Genomic DNA, 21,089 nt, shown 5'->3' on the forward strand with positions numbered 1-21,089 from the left:
CTGGGTGGTGCCAGGAAAGAAAGCACAGCAGTGCTGCAGTGGGGTCTGTGCTCTGCCCCCACAGGACTGGGCAGGCAGGACAACAACGTGCTGCTGTCCCTCTCTCCAGCCTGGCAGCTCCCTTTGTTCCTGCCACGGGAATACTGCTCTTCATGGAGTGTTGGCTCATCTGTGTTTTCACCATGCAAATCCAAGTAAAACCATTTCCCTCTGCCTCGTTCAGGAAACTCTTTAACATTTTGCATTTAATAATCAGCGTAAACACATGAAGATAAAATGTATGAGATGCTCGTGGTACGTGGCTGCCACTTAACAAGTGTTATGTATTTGGGAGTGTGTGTAAGGCAGAAAGGCAGCATATGTATCTGGAGATTCTGCCTGGGCTCTGCTGGTTTTGTGTCACCTCTTACATAAAGTATAACAAAGTGAACACAGCACAGATTATGTTTGTCTGGATCCCTGGATGAGCTGGGAAGAATTATTTATTTCTTTTTCTCTGCGTGTGTGGTCACAACAAAATAAGTAACACTGCCTAGGGAATATGGAGTGTCTCACAAAAAGAGAAAGAGAAGTAATATATCTCTGAGAAAAACATGTAAAATTAAGGAAAAAATAAAAAATACTGTAGGCAGAAAATAGACATCAATTTCTTGAGACTTCCACAGTGGAAGCTAACACCCAGGATGCCGTCTTTTGTTAAGAGGCATCAAATTGTTATGTAATTTAACAGCCTGATTGGCAGGGCAAATTTGAGCTAAAGTAAGGTGTGTGTATATGGTTTGTCAGATTCCAGGGATAATCATTTGAAGCTAATCCTTTTACTTTTCACACAGTTGTCTTTACAGAAGTCCTTCCCTTCATGTTCACATTATCTCTAATTGTTGGACAGCTACATGTGTATTTTTTGCATGTATGTGATAAATTTAATTTATAATTAATTTCCGGATTAAGACATCTAGGCAGGCGGAGGAATCGTCAGATGTTGTTAATTGTTTTCTGTGGGATGTGTTTCTTTTAAAGTTTTAATAATCAGCAATTGAAGCCAAAGAGCTTTTTTTTTGACAGGATTGTTTTTGCAAGCCTACAAGTCCAAGGAAACAGTTGAGCTTTTCAAATAGTGTAGTGGTGAAAAGCACAGTCATCCCAGTACAGCACTTCCCAGGAGGCTGTGTTAAAAGATATTTGGAATCTATAGAATGATGTGTGTGCTTGTTGTTATTTCAGATGTATAGGGCAGGTTTATTAGCAGAGCTCATCTCTGAAACACTCACACTTTTTTGGGGGGCATTTTCTAAAACCTAGAGAACACTGAGCACTTGAAAATGTGTCTGTGAGCTCATTTGAAAGTGGGGTCCATGATGAAAAAGCAATACATGCAGCATTAATGTGGCACTTAATTAAAAACTATTGAGTATCAAGTGTTAGGAATTTTGATCCTTACTAGAAAATGTGCTTTTTATTATGGGACATCCACACATCAGCAGAGTGCTTGGAAAAAATTTGGCTACTTCCAAAGTAAATGACTGCTTAGCATAAATAAAATCAGTACCAGCTAACCCAGCAATGCTACACCACAGTATTTAATATTATTTCATTTGAAAATGCAAAGCAGTTGTTCCAGCATGGAATTTCTGTTCCCATGGATCCAATGAATGCTTTGGGGGGTTTTAACTCCTTAGATTAGAGGATCTGCTTCTAACCCAACTCTTCTCTCACGAGCTCTTGCATGTTGTACCGAGGTTGAAGTAAGCTGGAGACTGAGAACACGGTGATTGATCAAATGTGATCTGTTTTCCACTTCCTTGGAAGTAATGGTGAGGTTTTCCATGCATTTCTTCTGTGAAACAGCTACTGTTGCTAAAACGCTTTGCACAGGGAAGTAAAAACCAAATTATTTCTTAATCAGCGCCAGTGTCAGAGCTGTGTGCTTCACTTAGACACAGCAGCCGTGTATCCAGATATTCCTTGGGAGAGCTCCCTGCCCTCTGAGCTCAGGGTGGATGTGCCATCTGCATTGCAAGGGAACTCCCTGTCAGTGTTTCTGTGTGCTTCTCGCTCTGCAGTCAGTCTTTGAAGGGAAAACACGTGTTATTAAGTAATATCAAGATTATTAATATTGTCTGTTTGAGCCACATTAGCGTCTGCTCAGTAATCTCTAAATGCTGTTACTTTTCAACAGCGTGCTGTAACAAATTAAAGTGCAACCTAAATTTATACTTCCAAGGATCCCAATTCAGGAGGGGATTTCAGTCCTGTTTTCATCATACCTCAGTGCATACCTTGCTGAAACCTGTTATCATCCCCATTAGACAATGCAGTTGGAATTGTTGCAGTTCTGTTCCACACATCAACACCTGCTCATTCCCTTTCTTATTAAAAATGGATATGCACTGAAATCTGGTCACATCTGAGAGCTAAAAACAGGTATGAGAAGCAAATCCAGGATTTTGTAGCAGAACTGGAGCACACCTTGCCAAGCATCACCTCCTCCAGCAGCTCTGTACGAGCTGGACCCCGGCATGTGTTTTCCACTGAAGACTCTTAGCATGTTGAGGCTGCTTTCTGTGACCTAATGGTGATTTTAAATGGATAGATTTAACTAGAGAGGTTTTCTTGCACATGACCTTTAAAAGGGAAAAAGAACAATGTTAGCATTCTACCCAAACCCTGTAGTCTGTCACTTTGTGTACCATATCATTACTGGCAAAATTTAAAGGAAAACTGCCCCCATTTCACTCAGCCCAGCAATAGGGAAGTTCACAGGCTAAGAAGCACTTGTCACCGTTTTTTAAATTACAATTGGCATTCCTGAGGAAGCGGCCATAGTACTGAAATGCGATCTCTCTATTCTCCCTGTCTCCCTGGCCAACTGCTGTGGGTGGGAATGTCTGCACACACCCAGTCGGGAGGTGCTCCCTGAGTTACAGAAACGTGTCACCACCCAAAGGGGATGTCCCCGCTCCGTGGAGGGCGGCACAGGACGGGGATGGAAGCCCACGTTTCCACTAGGAAGGAACAGGGCTGTCCCAGGCTGGGTTTGGGGTGACCCAGGAGCAGTTTGGTGTGCAGGGAATTTCTCCTGACTGGGCTTTCCTGTTTCTGAATGTCCCCTTCAGCTAAATCCAGTCACCCCCCGCCCCAGGCTGTGTGGTTAAGAAAGGGTTTTCAGCTGGAAGGAGATGGCAAACCAACACAGTGGTATTTGTGTGACTGTGAAAGTGGCCAGAGACAGCACTTGAGAGCAATCAGGTGCCCCAGTTCGTCTCAGTGTCCTGCTGACTGGGAGCCATAAAGCTTTAAAGACAAACCTGCTTCCCATCTTCTGCTTTTTTACTTGTGTTGTGATATCATCATAGAACGGCTTTGGTTTGAAAGGGATCTTAAAGCTCACCCAGTTCCACCTGCTGCCTGGACGGGGACACCTTCTACTATCCCACATTGCTCCAAGCCCAGTCTAACCTGGCCTTGGACACTTCCAGGAATGGGGCAAATATGTGTGGGCAATTCTAAACAGCTCAGGGTGCTGTGCTGTTAAATCTCACAAATACAAAATAAAATTCTGACCCTGCAGAAGTCACAGCTTGTGAACAAGTCAAAGTTCTTAAGGCAGGAGCACATCCTGTGCTATTAAAAGAGCAGTGAGTGGTTTAAAGGCAGGGAGATGAATGGCAGGCAGGTGAAAGAACAGCCACGATGTGCTGCTCATGCCCTTTGTCTGGAGCAGGCCAGGGTGCTGCCCACTGACCCTCAGGAGTTCATTGTAGCTCATCTTTAGTCCTGGGCTCAGCAAATGCTCACCTTCTTCTGGACAGAAGGGTGACCTGTGGGGACAGCTGATGTAGAAGGAAGACTTTCAGGCTGCAGACGCCATTTGGAAACCAGGAACAGCACCAATTTGGCATAAATCCAAATAAGCCAGAGATGGAATTGGGCACGTCTGATATGGAGTGTACTCATAAAAATGTAGGTTGGTGTCCACAGTTGTGTATTGGTTCAGACTTCTTTAAGCATTCTGAGGATTTCCTGAGCTGCACAAGCTCTGTTAGAGACAGTGAATGTTGCTGAGGTCCTTGCTCTGATGCGTTTCCACTGCATCTTCCCAAAGCTCTCTGGGCACCAGGTTCTGTCTTTGATCTAATGCAGGTGCTCTCAAAAGCTCTCCTGTCACCCAGCCCAAGAGATCTTGATTGTAATTAGAAATAGTGAAAAGTACATTGAACTAAGATTTTCAGGCTGCTTTCCATACACACTTTTATATTGTTGACCTGAGAAAAACTGGCTTCGTTTTTCTTTAAAGAAAATACTTGGCTCCTGAAAACATGAATTCTTTGGAATAATAGGTAAACTGTCCTTGTTGTTCATAAACATCTTATTTATGCATCTTCACTGTTGTGATAAATTAACTGGGTTTGTTTTATATTTCCCTACAGTTTACTTTAAATAATCCTTCACAGTCTTTCACCACAAGACCACATAAGCTTCCTTTTTTAATACCCAGAATGCTGAAATAGCATTTTGAGCACAGACTGTAATGCATAACAAGTGTATAATTTCTTATTGGGAATGCTGTGCAAAAACTTGTTTTCCTATCAGCCAGTCTAAATTTTTTGCTTAATTCACTAGAACCCCTGTGTGTCTACAGGGGTAATTTATAATTAGAGCTGCAGCAGGCAGGATGCTGGAGAGGCATACGTTTATGGACAAGCCTGTTAGGCTCTGCTCCAGATCTGAGCCCCTACACGCCTCCATTTGGCCAACAGCCTTCAAGCTGGGCTTACAGTTTAAAGAGGAACTTTTGTGAGTAATTTGAAAAAAAAAATAAAAAAGAGCAAGCTCCCAAAGCTCTGGAGCCCTTTGCACAGGAGCCAGGAGAGGGGTGTGCCTGCCTGTGTGTGTTTGAAATGATCCATCTGCATTACACAGGGCTCTGTGCAGTTTGGTGCAGGGGGATGTCTTGTATTCTGCTAAGCACCGTGCACATTTATGGCACTATATAAATAATAGTAATACAGCAATAATCTAAGTCATCCCACCAAGGTCTCACACTCCAAGGATTACCTGCATTATTCTGATTTTTAAGAGCATCACATTGAAGGGGAAAGGAGGGAACAAGAAGCCAGATCCTGTATTTGTGGCTGATTCAGCAGCTGAGGGTGAGCATGGCTTTGCAGAGTACCAAAACTTCTGCATGCTCCCCAAAGAGCCTCCTCATGGTATTTATTATTTTTCTTGTACATGTTTCTACCACAAAACCACAGCAAAGGAAGAGTGGCAGGGAGGAGAGAGAGAAATTAAAGCAATGAGGCACCTGAATTGTGTCCTTTTGTTACAGAAAAAAACAAGAGATGTTTTTATTGATGTTCTCAGTACCACATTCTGCTGGAACTGGTGGGCAGCTCTTTGGAGATTTTGGGTCAGGCTGGTGTCATCAGGCAATGCCACGACCATGATGCTTCCCACTGCCTACTTCCAAAGCAGAAGTTGCCCCTGTTGTTGCTGTTGGTTTAAAACTGAGGCCCACCCTGTGATATTTCCAGTCATCCTTTTTTTGTTGTTTTTTTTTTTTTTTCCCTTTTTCATTTTTCTGCTCTCCCCCTCCTCAAGTCTTCAGCCTAGAAATGTCTGCCTGAGATTTCTCCATTAACATCCATTCAACTTTGGCTCATTAGCTTTACAGTCTTCCACAAGGAGAAGAAAACCTTTGCTGTTGGAATAGCTGTTTTCCTAATTCGCCTTCTCTTCCTTGTGTCCTTAATTTATCCAGGATTTTCAGACAGCCTTTATGCCTTTCAATAGGTATTGAATCATCTCTATTCTCCATAGCATTTGTCTCCTTCTTCAAAACATCGAATTATTTGCAGGTTAATCTCTTAAATGAGAACTAAATATGCTTATGTAAATGTTTTACACAACTGTAGCATCTTGAGTATAGAATTGTCGTCTTCTCTTTAATGTGTAGTTTATGTTTGACTCAATACATAAGCTTAGATTAAAAGACTGTGCATGTGCTGAAGAGGAAAGTCTCGGATCTTCCACGGTTCTTAATGTGGTCCAATTTTGATTCAGGAGACTCAAACTGTATCCCCTCAGTGCTCTTTATTCACCATCAAAAGTAATTCTTCGATTTGCAAGTGGCAACAAGAAAAAAAGTTTGATTTAAAATAATTGGGTGAGGTGCTTTTCAGGAGAATTAATGTAACAAGAGCTGCTAAACTTATTGCACTTAAAAACACAAATAAGAGTGTTGGACAGAAGTTGTCAGTAGGTGGTCTCTTAATATCTCACCAGTTTTGAAGTTATGAAAAGGAGCAAGACTTTTTGAAATCTAGAAAAGAAAGAAAGAAAAGCTAGAAACCGAGTGAAAGAGCAGAGTCGCAGCACCGGTGACCCGAGAAACCTCATTGCTCCACTTATACTGGCACAATGTCATGTTCTCAGCCACTCCATCACCAGCAAGGGGAAAAAAAAGCTTTTCCTTTCCTTTTAGTCAAAGGCAGTGGGTAAGCAGAGCACGCGGTTCAGAGGGTCATTAAAAAGCATCAAAGGAGGCAGCCTCATGATGGTAATAAGACGGCTGCAAGGAAATAAAGTGGGCATTGATCTGCACTATCGAGTGTGACATTTTAACCGAAGCTAAAAGCCAAGAGCAGATCTAGCCCTCTTATTCATCTGCCTGCCTGTTTTAGTAAATTGTCTTTTTTTTCCTCCAACCAGTGGCCTCAGAGGTCACTTCATATTAGCTGGCTTGTTAATACCGAGGCAATCAATACTTAATCAACAAGTAATGGGATTTTGCAGTCATCCTGTATGATCTTTCAATAAAGCCCCGAATCTATCTCAGCCCATTCAGAGCCTGACTAAAGGTGCACGATTGCTGCAGAGCAGGGATTTGATGGTCTGATGCTCTTAGGCTGATCTGCATCTGATTAAGACACCATGCAGCCACTGTCCTTCACCCTTTTGTTCCTTTATCCCCGTATAATGTAGCATGGCACAGAAATTCGTCATCTTAGCTTTTAGATGCAACGGCAAAGGAATTAATATTTCCTTAGTGCATCATGATCCAGCCTCTTGGTCATGATATGCAACCAGAAAAAAAAAAACAACCAAAAAAAACCAAACCAGCAAAGGGGGAGGGAAATGACAGGAGAGACAGTGACAGGTTTCATGTACTGCCTTAGAAAACACAGTTATAACGAGTGGGTCCAAAACGGCCTTTTCATCTCTACCCTCTCTGTCCTCTCCAAGGAAGATGTGCTAATGCAGCACTCGCTGGACGTGGCTGTGTGGGAGCAGGTATTGCAGAGGATTCAGGGGTCAGGGAAAAGAACAAAAGCCAAAATGACAGCTTCTGGAAACATCCCTCTCTCCTCAGACCTTCGAGCCCATTGTTGGAAGTGCTTGAGGGTAGCACTGTTTCAGGCTGATTGTTTTACCCACCCTGATGAAACTTCCCTCCTCCTGCCATTGTTCCCAGAAACTCTGTTTGTGCTAATACTGCCCAACAAGGAACCCTAATTCAGCCAATAAAACCCCACAATTTCTGCTGTCCAAAACTAGCAACATTTGCAGGGAGAAAAAATAACAGTGCACATAAATGCTAGGGGACCTGTGGCAAACTTCTCAGGCTGTTTCCTGCTTCCTTGGACTTAGAACTAACATTAGTTGAGGAAGGATTTGGCTTTAGAAAGCTGCTGTTAAAGGTCATGGGATTCAGTGCTTGCCAAGCTGAAATAGTTTTTTTTCCACATGTGGCCTGTTCACAGGTGTACTGGCCTGTATCATCTCTAGACTTAAAAATCTGTCCCACATTGAGTGATTTTTATACATGGCCAAAAGTACCAGTGGGTCTGTTCAAAGAAAAGGCTGTGGTGTTCTCAGCTGGCTTCTGGGTCTGTAGAGAGAGGGAGATGCAGCACCCCTTTGAAATCCAGCTGCCCTGATTAAGACCATGCTTGGCCACACCATGTTAACACCTTCTTCCTTTGGGAGGGCATGTGAGGGGGATTAAATGTTAGTGGGAAAAAAGAAAAGCAAAATATAATTATGTGAACAAAGACAAGAAAACAAGTGCATAAAATAGCAATATGGGAGTATGAAATAAGGGTGATTACTGATAAAAAACACAGAGTTTAATGCACTTTCAAGGGGGCACCTGCTCCTTCAGGGAGGGGTGGCATGGCCAGGGCTGTGCCAGGCAGGTTTGCACAATTCCACATGGCACAATTGTCCATGGAATAGAGACCTGGTGTTTGTGCCTTTCTGTCACTGCCATTACTGGCAGCAGGGTAATGCACAGTGCTTCTGTGTATGAAAACACGCTCTTCTGAGTCACTCACTTTGTGGTTTATTTTTGTGGATATGAATTTCTGGAAACCGAGCCTGAGTTTCCCGTTTTCTGCTCTCCTTGGGGGCTCAGGATTTCACACAGCTCCAAGCAATGGCCTTGCTGTCAATCCTGAGCTGCCATTTTCTCCCATCCTGTTGAATTTGTTTCACCTGCACTCCCTGCCCACACAGTGTGCCTGGGCAGTGGGAGAGGGCTGGGGATGTGTCCTGCCTGTCCCATTGAACACACACAGGAGGGAGCTGCCTCAGATGGGAGCTGTCCCAGGCTTCTTTGTGGCAGGCTGCAAATGCCACCCCTGGAGCTTAGGAAGTGCATGCTGGTTGCATCCCAGGTGGCCACTGCAGAGAGGAGAGAAACAGCAGCTCAGGCACAGCCTGCTCCTGTTGCACACACCGAGGAGATATTTTTAAATTACCTCTGGAATATTTTGGTTGGCACTGTGAGTGAAAGGAGCTCCCAGGTTCACATCCTTTCCTCTAATACGGTGGCAGAGGAGGACTCTCTCGTTTTGGTGTGGAAGCAGACAGGGTACGGCTGTGACAACTTTGTTTTCTGAGTTTCCCTTGGGTGCTGCGAGTGTTGGAGCCTGTGTGGAGGCAGGAAGGGTGGGAATTTGCTCCAGCAGGATCAGCTGTGGGGATTGCTGGGCTGGGCAGTGTGTGCAAGGCAGCACCTTCACACAGCAGGTTCATTCCTCCCCACATACAGGTGTGCTTGCTGTGCTCCCAGTCCCCTTTGGATGGACTTTTTCCCTGTGGGTCCATGCCCATGGCTCAGTGCTGTGGGTGTTCCCATCCCAGTGAGCACTGAGAACTGGAGAGTGTTTTTATGCCCACACAAAAGCCAGGATCAACTTGGGCCAGTGAGTGAACAGTGATTAAGTGGTGTTGGGCAAAAATCAGGATTGGCTCAGAGATCAGTCCAATCCTCTAATCAGAGTGAATTGAACTCTAATCTACTCGTTGGCAGTGAACAAATAGGCAGTGTGGGATGTGGATGATGTTCTGTTTCATGGATATGTGTGTTTGTGCAGAGTGTGGGGGCGTGGGTTAAAATTAGAGCTCTGTGAGCCCTGTAGGGTTCCATTCATGACAAGGTTTGCAAACTAATCCACGTTCCTTGATTTGCAGGAGCTGGAAACAACCCAAGCCTCGTAGATTTGTTTGAAGGGGTTTGTGTGATGTGGGGATAGGAGCTTCATATGCACTTGTTCAATTGCATTTTCCCTGAGATAAGGCAGGAAGATCTGTTGGGGGAGGTTTGTGGTGAATGGGAGCATGGAAAGGAGAAAATGCTTTTGGCTTCACTGGTTGTCCCAACAAATGCTGGGTTTCATGAGATGTATTTCCTTTTCAAAAAGTTGGTCTTTCATCTCCTTATTCTTCTCCAGCCTAGCATTGCTTGTGTTCCACAGCTGCTTTCTGGATGGATCTTAGGTCCCATATTCATTATCACCTCCTTACATCACCAGAGAGATCCTAAGAAACTGTTTAATCTTTGATTCTGATCCCCGTGGAAGGACTGTGGAGACAACTGGTGTACTGCTTCTCTTGAAGCTTGTTTCATAGCTTTTGTGTTAATTGGAGGTAATTGTCACTTTGAAAAGGACACTAGGATATGTCTCACCTAGATGACAGAACAGGGAACCACTTTGTAATGGCTTACACAGCAATAAGAACCAGCTGAATGATCAAATGTAACAAATGTGAGGTACCAGCAATGCAGGATGATTTGTAACATACACAGAACTGTGAAAATCCATCCTGTGGCACTTGCTTTGGCCTGCTGTACGTGCAGCTCCTGAAGGCACTCCTTACCTTGCCCAGGAAGATTCACCTGCTAGCTCTTAAATACTCACTATAAAGCCAAGAATGTCTTCATTTGGCTAAACGTCAAACCTTCCAATCCCATGCTGTGCCATGTGGTCACTAGCTGCTGTGGGCCAGGTTTGGAGAGAGAGGCAGGCACATTTCTCTGCAAGCTGGAGAGATTTTCTCTTTTGTCGAGCATCTGCTCAGGATTTGAAGCAGTAGCTGAGCAGTCTTCAGTGTCTCCTTCTGTGGCAGATGGCAGTCAGCAAACCCTTGCACATCTCTCTCCTGGGCTGTAGCTCTGTGCTGCCAGAATCCATAGGAGCTGTAATGACCAAGCAAATTCCATGTTGTCCTGCTGCAACCCTGATTTCCAGGTCATTCCAGGTAGTCCTGAGCTGAGGGAAGCCATGCTCTGCTCTGCCAGCTGAACCTGCACTGCTTCACTATTTTAGGGGAGATGCTGTGGGGTTTAACCCCTCTGATACTTGTGGCTGTGGGAGGAAGCTGAAGGTTTGATAATATTGTGCAGTGGTGGGTCCTTAAAGCAAAAAGAGGAATAAAGTTTCAGATTTTTAGAGTTGTCCTGGCTCAGTGGTTCTACATCATGGGTGAGTTTTGTGCTGAATCTCTCGTTCCTGTTGGGCTGGCAGTTTAACTGGCCATCCTTGAGCTTTGCAGGTTTAACTGGGAGGATTAACAATTGCTCTGGACAGTGTTGCTGTTACCAGGGGGGTTTGAACTCGGAGTGGGAAAGATCAACAAAGTGTCTCGTGTGCTTTTTGTAAGCGATGACAGACTACAGCGAGGTACAGGAGGGCTATATTAGGGAGAAATCTTCCATGGAGCTTGGAATGGGATAAGGGAAAAGTGGAGATAGGCAAGAATATGTGACTATTTTTGTCCATCAGCCAGATACCTATGGGTCAGTTTGTTGCAGGGGTTGCCTGGAAAGGTCAGGAGCTCAGTGAGCAGTGCTGCAAAACATGCCTGGGCTGAACCAAAACATTCATTCCTGTGTAAGCCAGGCAATCTCACAACTATCAGCTGTGAGCAGCCGTGGGGACAAAGACTGTCCTGTCCCTGTGTTAGGGACATGTCACTACTAGTCAGCTGTGACACCTTTCATTCCACAAAACCACCGTGTTTTCTGCAGCATCTCCTTCCTTTTCCACTGGGTTTTTCCAGGGAGTGCTTTGGGCTGAGCTGTGCTCCTTGCACATAAAGCAGCCTCCAGAGTCTGACCCCTGTGCACCCAGACAGGACAATGGCAGTGTGACCTGCATTACTCAAATTCCAGCCTTCACAGAGCTGTCATCAGCATGCCTGGAAAATTAATGTCATAGCGCTGTCGCTCGAGGCTTGGCACGGCTGCTTCCCTTCCCTTCCCTTCCCTTCCCTCAGTGGGAAGTGAATATCCTGGCTCACTGCTGCAAGGCAGGCACAGGCACTGCCCACAGCTCATGGGGTGTTTGTCTTCATAGATTTTGCACGTGTGTAGTGGTGTGAGCTTTTGTGTGTTTGCAGCACTGTCTTGCAGTGGTTCCTGGGCTCTGTGCTAACCGGGGACTGATTTGGCCACTGTTATTCCATGTCGTGGCGTGACCATTTCCAATTTCCACTGGGCATTATCTTGAACAACAAGGGTGAGGGTGCAGCAGTTATTCTCCCCTCTTGATTTAAATGCATTTCTTCCACTGTCCTTCCTTTCCTTTCAACCTTTTTATTTTTTTAGGGCTTCTTGACATGAAACAAACTGTTTCATGTCATTTCATACTGTTAAAGCCAGTGAATGGAGTCATGAATGTATTTCTTGTCCTTGACAGCAGTGGCACTCAGCAAACTGAATAACAGTTTGACTGTGCAAGGGTACTGAGCATCCTCACATCAGCCTGTGGAGTAACTTTGGGAGAATGGTTTTGTTTGCAAGTAGGTAGAAAAGCTTCCAAGCTTCTCTTCTGAAGTGCTGAGAGAACAGTGTGTGGCTTTCACAGCAAGCCTTATCCTACATATCAGCAAGTCACAGAAGTCTTGCCTGACACAGGATGCTTTCAGGGCAAGGACAAGCACTCAGTAATGAACAAAACTTCAAAATGGCACAATCTCCCAGCCAGGCACCTCCTGTGTGATGAAGCAGCTAAGGACTCTGTAAAAACTCTGTAGTGCATTGATTAGTATCAGCACACAATAACTGAGTACATGGCATTAGCCAACATCTTCTCTGGGTGTTATTTGTTCATTTGCATTACAGATATCCAGATCAATAAGACCAGATTCCTAACTCTTCATCTTCCTTTTGAGTGTCAATAGATAAAGTCCTGTTTCATATAAATAAATAAATAAATAACATGAACTGAATAAAGAGAAGAGACTGAGAAGCACTGAAAAATACACAAGAAGGCAGCTTTGCTCTGGTACCTCTGGCACACACCCACAGTCTGCTCTGCAAACTTTCACTGCCCAGTGAATTGTTCCTCAAAAGGTAACAAAACAGCTGACCCAGCCCCTGTTCAACAGGGGCTGATCTGAGTGTTTCTGCTCATGTCCCATTTAGTCACAAGTACAGACAGCCCTCTCCATGTATTTGCTTTTTATATGTATTTTTATTTTAATCACTGGCCTTGCAGGACTCATCAAAATCAGGTATGGAATAAACTGCACAAGAAGCCAGTGTTAGAGGGGAAGGCTGTGCACAGGGAGTGGCTGGCTGCTGTTTGGAGCAAATTAGGAGTGTTCTGGAAAGGGAAGCACAGGAAAAGACAGCTCCCATGCCAGGAGCGGGGCTGGCCTGGCAGAGCTCAGAGCTGTCCAGCTCTGGAAGCTCAGGTGTCTCCAGGCACACACATGGCAGCTCCTGCTACCTCACAGCAGTGTCATCCTGTGCCTTTTGCACTTTATTTTTACTCTCAGAAAAAATCCTGCTTCAATATTCAGAGCAAAACTCTGCTCTCTTATAAATGATCAAGAAATGCTTGGTTTATGTGCTGCACCATCTCACTGAGGGAATGGTGTAAAATATCTTTAGCTTTGGTACCTGCAGTTCCTTTCTAATGGGCCCTTTTTATTTTCAGTAACTTCTGCTTAGGCATCTCTGTGTCATGATGTCTGTGGAAGCACTCGATGTTCGCATGGGAATTCTTTACTCACAGGGAATTTTTGATGGATGGCACATCAGGAGCTGCTGTTCATGGTCTGGGTTAGCTGAGAAATGTGGAAGAGGCTGAGCAGTGTCTGTGTTTATGTTCCAGGGCAGAGGCCCGTCTGGACTTGCTCTGCTTGTGCCTTGCTCTTTAGAGGTCCCTTTGCAAAATGACAGCGTTCTCTCACAGTGGCAATTCCTCCTGCCCCACGCTCAGCAGCCACTGCCTGATGGCCAATGTTTGCCTGGCTTTATTACATTACTGTAAACTTTGGTTGGCTATCAGAGCCAGCTGATGACTCTGACAATTTGGAATCTGAAGGGCTCTTATGAAATTAGCCACTGCCTTTGCGTGCCATCCGAGCCTCAGGATGGGCAAGTGAAAATAAATGTTCCAAAGGTTGTACTTTATATAGCCACAGACTTGACCTCTAAGTGCCTTAAAAGGGCTCACATACTTAAAGGTGCATTACCAGGCCTTACACTAATTCACTGTGATAGCTAAAGTGCTCTGTGGATACCACAGGAGACCAGAAGCCCTTGAGGATCCTTTAGAGCAGAGCATGTGGCCAGTTAACATTATTCAGCTTGAATTTTGTATTTGCAGCCAGTCATGAGTGAAAGTAGGGGTAGACTATTTGCATATTGTGTTGGTATAAAGCTAGAAAAATGCTTCCATATGTGTGAGTCATGTAACTTCATCCTGTGTGTTTCTTAGATGCCTGGAAAACCCTAAATAAGATGAGGCCCTTTCTTTTACTTTCCCTATTTTTTCTTTCCTTCTTTTCTCCACTGAGAATTTCTTGGGAGCATTCATCCCTCCCTCTCTTTGAGTTTGCTGGTCTAAGCAGGAATACTTGAGACTGATTTTAATTCTTAACTAGATGGACATGATTTATTAATTCACATTTGAAATAACAATTGCAGTCAGAAGGAATCAGCTGAAAGCCTTAATTACATTGGAAAATATGCTTCAGTGTAGCATGGCCCCATCCAGCTTTCAGAATGCATAATTATAATCATTTTTTAATTTTTATATTTGAAAAATTGTGATGGAGACCAGACTCTGCTGGCTACTCTCACTGCTTCAAAGCAATGTCTAAATCAGAAGTGAGTCTTTAAATAGATCATTTTCTTACTTGCTTGTTAGTGCCCAACCACATATTTAGACTTATTGTGCAGGGTTTGGCCTCGGTGTTTTGAGTATTATTTTTACATCTGAGCCAACTAGCAGTTCCTGTGCCCGATTCCAAGGAAAAAAAAAGATGTTAAACTGTGAATGTGCATTGGCATATGAGCTGAGATTAGGTAATTTGGGATCACTCCATAGAAATCACATATGGGCTTTGGAGACTGGGAATTCATTCCTCTTCTAACAGTGACCAAATGGGGAATGGGGAAAGCAAGATCAAGGTAATTTAAAAAAAAAAAAAAAAAAAGAAAAACAAAAATTAAACCACTGACGCTCCCAAATAGAAAAAAAGGCACCAAAAAAAAAAAAAAAAGAAAAGAAACACCAAGGCCTTCCTTGCCTTAATCTTGAAAAAAACTGACAGTTGAGGGAGACACTGGCTCGTTTGACCCAGATGAGGTAACACAGGAGCACTTCCAGCCCCGACTGCAATCCCTGTCACTGTTCTGTCTCTTAAGGCTTCTGAGTCTCTCCCTTCCTTCAGTGCCTGTGTTTCCTCCCTCCATGTCTGTTGTTTCCTGGCCATCTCTTCTCTTCCCCATGACCCTCTGCCCCCATTCTGTTATCTGGGTTAGCTGTTTATTAAGTTCCCTGTAAAACCACTGTGGAGTCAGCCCAGGAGAGGGGAGCACTTCGTGGTGCCCTGACATCCTGGAGGAAAATTTCCCCAAGGGCTGCAGAGCCAGAGTACAACCATGGAGCAAAATGTCCTGGGTGGGCATGTGTGGTGCTCTAGGAGACTCTGTGTGTGTGTGGAGTGGTTTGGAGTGGAACAGGAGCAGCTGAAGGAGCTCATACTTCATTGGATAGGGACACAAACCTCATCCAAAACCTCATGGTAACTAGGTGGGAGAAGGGAAAAGGATTGGGGTGCTCCTCTGTTTAAGGCCAGAGCAGCAGCTGGGGGCTGGTGGTGTGTGCTGGGCACCATGAAAGCCACTGGGTTATTTTCTTGTTCTATGCACACCTTCAAGCAGCACTCTCAGGTGGAAAATGCTGAAAGTTTTCCCTGGCAGGAAGATGCTGGGTGAGGTGTCCTAAAGAAAGCAAAACTTCCCGGAGATATCATTGCTTATCCCAGAGGCAGCAGCACAGACCATGAGGCTCTGATTGTCAGTGTGGAGCAGAAATGAAATAACTTCTTTTGCATTGTATTTACCAGGCTCCAGATAAGGAGCACAGTTTATTTAATAAACTACAAGGAAATAGATTCACAAATCCTGAAAATATATATTACTTCTCAGCAAAGGGTTCTTCCCAGGGTTTTCCTGAAACAGAGTAGTCTGAAATCATGTACAAGAGTGCAGGAGTAATTGGTTAAAACAGGAGGAAGGAAATATCACTTTAAAGCACTCTGTGTCCTTGACTAATGTTAAAAGCTTTTACCTTTTCTCTCTCCAAACTTGATGAAACTTCTTACACTGGTACACATGCAGAAATGTACTTGTGAAGTAAAACACGGTAAGTGCTCTTCAGAAGTCATTGTTAAAATAGAAAGGAGGATCCCTCTTTTATTCTGAGTCCTTCCTTCAGATGTGCACAAGTCTTCAAATATTTTTACGAGGAATCAGTATGGTGGAAAGCTCTTTGTAGTTATGACTTACATGATGAAATAATCCCACTTATTCTCATGCTTAAATGATGGAAATGATACTGTTTAGCTTTTTCCCAGGGTAGCATTGAAGGTATTGACACCTGTGGGGTGTCTTCTCAGCTCTTCAGATCTTCCACAGAATTTGTCACCTTTGCTGTCCTCCCTGAGCCCACTGAGGGCCACCACCCAATGACTGGCTGCTGAACCCATGTCCAGTTTGGCTTTTTTTTGGTGGAGGGTTTACTCAGAGCTCAAATGGTGCCTTGCAGAGCTGGGAGTTACCTCAGAACTTCCCCAACAGGCTCCTGACCCCTCCGGAATTGGGAACTGACCCCTTTTTAAAGGAGGTTTGTGGATGTTTATAGGAAAAGGGAAGGAGGGAGCTGAAGCTGTACCTGGTAAATTCTGATCCTTCCTTGCCTCACTAGCGATAAATAAGGAAATGCAAGACTGTACTTGGAAATATCAGAGCAAAAGGACAATCTTTCCTCCTCTTGGCTTGGCTTCCACAGTGTTTGCTGCCTGCCAGCACTGTGTGAGTTACAGCACCCGGGGTCATCATTACTTGTGTGCAGCCAGGGAGGCCAACAAACCCCTACACACAGCCTGTCACTGAGCCAGGGCTGTGCCCACCCCTCTGACATCCTACTGCTGATGTCCCAGCCTCAAACGTGCACATGGATGTGTGTTCAGGGATGTGCAAGTGTACAGATAAACACATGCACCCCTCAGTGCTTTCACCTGCCCAGCTCATCAGCTGCCTGCTTGGGAACAGCAGGGCTCAGCTCTGGGCAAACTGAGGGGAAAGGAAAGGGCATCCACAGGGATCTCTGGAGGGGACAGACAGTTTGAGTGAGCTCAGTCTCTTTGGAAATGGAGGATTTCTGGGATCAGAAAACGTTATTGCTTTAGGATCTGATTTTGTTCTGAATGTTTGAGTACTTAATGAAGGAGGGTAACACCACCACAAGAGCAAAGTAAGAGCTGCTGATGCAAAAATCATATCCTTATCTGACCCCCAGCATTGAGATGTGTGAGCACCAAGCACCTCTCCTTTTATCCTCTCTGCTCCTTGGCTGTGAAATAAGTTTATTTTTATTCCCGATTTAATGATAGGAAACTGAGAATCAGGGAGGTGATAATTCAGCCTTTTAAAGGCCTGTTTAAATACCTGGGTATAGAAAGAGGGCAGCATGCCAGGAAAAGAAGGTCTTCTGAAAACATTTCTGCAAACATCAAGAGGGAGCCAAATGCTTTCTGCTATGCTGGCCCTCCTGGGAAGGACGTTTTCTGCAAACCTGGCCTTAATTGGTGCTGAGCACTGGAAAATTCTGGTCCTCTATCCAGCATTTATGGCATTATGGGTCAGCCTGGTGTATCTGTTGCATTAGACCATCCAACCTCTGAGTCAGTCTTTGCCCTGGCTATACACGCCCAATTTATTTGCTTTTATTTCTGAAGAGGAATTTCAGGAGGGGGAAAAAAAAAAACCAACAAAACATTTTTTTTCCCTCTTTCTCTCTCTCTTTTTTTTTTTTTTTTTGTCCTTCTCATCTTTCAGCTTGGGATTTGCAGTAGCATGGCCCATCCTACCCCTTCCAAAATGCCCTGGAAAAGAGCCATCTGTGGGTTCCCTCTGTTGATATATTTCCAAAAGACCTTGCAAAGTGACATTAATTGTTTTGACGGCGTGCACCTATTTGTTATTGCACACCGCTGCCAACTCTCTTGCCTTGTTTTGGTTTTTTATTTTTTTTCCTTTCTTCGAGTAATCATCTTGCACTTCACCCAAATGTTTGTGTAGGATCAGCCCAGAGGGAGTCACTGAGGAGACTCCAGAGTTGTTCCTGTGCAGGGAGCACATTTTGGACTTACCAGGTGGGACCCACCCATGTTCCCTTATGGGAATCTCTGGATTATTCCCCCAGGTTGAGCAATTCCCCTCCACGTTCTCCTGGCAGAGATGGGAGCTGAGTGCTCCATCCAGAGCTGCAGGCTTCCCTCTCCAGCAAAGCCAGGAAAATCTGCTGGACTTCCAGGGCAATATTAAACCCCAACAGAAGCTTTATAAAAGCGACTCCAGAACACTGCTAAATTATTAGTATTCTTCCTCATAATACAGATGAGGTCTCATTTTATTGAAAGAAAGGGAGAGGAAGAAGGGTTTTTTGAGCCCTCTTGGGAATGATCTTACTGCAAATATCAAAACTGGGAAGATTTCTCCAGTGCCAAGGGTCAGAATCTTTGACTAGTTTGTTGTAATGTGAACATATAAAAATTCACTCAGTGCTCATTCTCTGCCTTGTATTTAATGTACATTGCAGGTAGTTCCACTTTGATTCTTTACATTACTGTTCCTGGCACTGATATTTGCCTTGAGTGTTTTAAATTTCTTTCATGAATTCTGAAGAAGGGAAAACTTCAGGAAAATTGCCATTGGCTTAATATGTATTGATGCACTATTACCAGTAGAACAAATTTTTGTTATTCCAACTGGCACTGAATAAACAAGTGCTTTATATTTCTTCTGGGAAGCTCTGACTTGAAATACTCCTCACTCTCATATCTCCACTTAAAAAAGGCATTTTCTTACCGGTTCCTTATGAATCATATCTGCATACCTTAATGAGTAAGTGTTTAATATTTTAATTTCTATTAATACAGAATACTAAATGCTGCTGGAAGTCAGCTGAAGTAAGAACTATGACAAGCAGCTAAGTTACATCTCTCCCTGAGCATCATTGTCATCCTCACCAAGTACTGGCAATGTAAGGACCAGTGTGCTCATAATTTCAAAGGAACTGGGATTTTCAGGGATTGCTAAGGGCAGGGTTGTCATGCAGACCCTTTATTGTGACACTGATTCATCAGAAGAAAAGAAATCAGCTGGATTCTCTCATCACCAGTGGCATTTTCTTTGGACTGGCAGTTAATTTTTTCTTTTTTTTTTTTTTTTTTTCACTTATAAATAGATCTCTTAAGTCAGGTAAAGGTGACAATATGGAATCCCTGTGGATATATAGATACGTGTGTTACTCGTCTTTTAGCATAAACCTGGGCTGTAAAGTGAGATCTCCAAACACAACCTTATGTCAACTTTTTTTCCCTGTACAAAGAGGCAAGTTCACATAAGCTATGTGTTTAAATCCTGTCAAGGTTTGCATCCAGCTCTGAATTAGGCAGTGTCTCTGATGGCAAGTGATAATCCTGATTTGGAACAACTCTGCTGGATGAAAGCTGGCTCTTCTGCAAGTTGGCATTGCTTGGTTCAGGCTGTGTTGGCCAGTGCTAAAATGCCTTTAAATTCCCTCAGAATGACAGCTGAGGGGAGCATTGTGGTGGTGTTTAGAGGCAGATATTAAAAGAAGAGCAGCTTTTGTCCGAGATCATTCCCAGCATCGGACACAAGTGCTTCCAGGCCTGAGGTTCTGGGGGCTCCATCCATGCAGCTGGGAATGCAGGAATGTCGCTAGTGCAGAGAGGAACATGTCTGGCAAGGCTGCAGTGGGCACCTCCATGATGTAAGGTGAGGCAAACATTCCACCAGGGTGCCTTGGATTGCTTTCACCTTTCTGTCCTTCACACCGAGGCGGCCTCTGGAGCCACTCCCTTGCTTCCAGCCAGGATTCCAACCTCTTCCCAAAAATCCCACTGTAAGTGAGCAGGTGGTTGCTGTCTTCCTGAGTCCAGTGACATCTTACCTCAGGTCTGGTTTAAACCAAAACAAAGGAAAAAAAAAACCCCAAATAACTCCGTGTGAGCTCTGGCCAGTGCTTGTGTCTCTGCTTCCAACTGTGCCATCCACATCCTGTGAATAAATTCATTTGTGCGTGTTTAATCTGACACCTTTTGCGAGCGATACGCTCACTCAAAACACCAGCAATGAATAAACACTACCAGGCTCTTGTAGATCTTTGATTGGGTAGCTAATTCACAAATGATTGACTACCCAAGTAGTGGGAGCATATGGAGGCTCTGTGAGCGACTGTCAACACGGGGAAAGTAGTCAGGGAAGCCAATTGTTAAGAACTGAAAACAATAGCGAACAAGAAAGTCCTTGAAGGAATGTGGCACTGGGTCTGCTCAAAGCCTGAATTTATGAAAACGCGTGGCCAAAACAAAAGAAGATGGCAGCATCATTTCCTATATGTGCTCCTCGTTGTTGGTTATTATTATTCCAATTTTTGACACTTGAATGAAATGTGGTATAATTGGGCTTCATAGCTGCTGCTTCAGGCGACATCAATTGCCTTTTTTAAAAATGATGATGGCGTTGAGGGAGACTCTTTTTTTCCTTTTATGTTTTGAAGCTGCCGTGCTCTCAGTGCCACTCGTACAATACACGAAAGGGGCATTGTACTCCTGGGAGGGTCTGCAGGGCTGGGGACTGATCCCAGGAAGAAATATGAGATGGAGAAGCAAAGTAAACATACTGTGGGATGTTATGCTAAAGCTAATCCCAAGATATCCCTTGTTCTTTTTCCTCTCTGGGTTTTCCTTCTATCAGCTCGAGCCTTCCACTTCCTTCCCTGCAGCCCACGGAGCGTGTAGCATTACAGGTGTGTGTGCAAGGAAAACTCCATTCCCTGCCCTCCTTTGCTTTGACTCAGTAATCAATTCTGTCAAGTTTGAAGGACCTTAAGCTGTCATGAAAGGAAAATCATTCCTTAAACTGTGTTTATTTCTGCTACAAAACAACCCCATCTCTGCATCTTTTGTTTGTATTGATAGGTGTATACAGCAGGATTTGGTTGGCTTATTTTGACTTGAGGAGGAAATCAGATGAGAAGCATTATGTTTTCCTAAGTTGTATTCAGCAGGGAAAGGGGAGATGTATTCATCATTCTGCTTTTGCATTGAGAAGCAATTCTTTAGGAGACAGAACAAATCTTTAAAAAATAATGCTGGAAATAGTCTAAAGACTTAGAAGTCTGAATGAACCTATTGTGGCTGAATCCTTTGCCAGGGATGGATCCTACCAGGATATTTTAAATAACCTTCCC

The 21,089-nt window shown here is 44.1% G+C and overlaps 1 long non-coding RNA gene across 5 annotated transcripts in view; it reads left to right on the forward strand.

Moving 5' to 3' along the window:
* LOC116994301 overlaps nt 1–21,089 on the forward strand; it is a 144,477-nt gene that overhangs the window by 27,479 nt on the left and 95,909 nt on the right. The window contains exon 1 of one of the 5 annotated variants that reach the window (XR_006162948.1): nt 8,719–8,878. The exons of the other annotated variants lie outside the window; for them this stretch is intronic. This is a non-coding gene — a long non-coding RNA (uncharacterized LOC116994301). Of the gene's footprint in view, nt 1–8,718; nt 8,879–21,089 lie in introns of those variants that run through there. 5 annotated transcript variants of the gene reach the window in all.

This window comes from Catharus ustulatus, chromosome 3 (assembly GCF_009819885.2).
Source record: "Catharus ustulatus isolate bCatUst1 chromosome 3, bCatUst1.pri.v2, whole genome shotgun sequence".
Taxonomy (NCBI): Eukaryota; Metazoa; Chordata; class Aves; order Passeriformes; family Turdidae; genus Catharus; species Catharus ustulatus.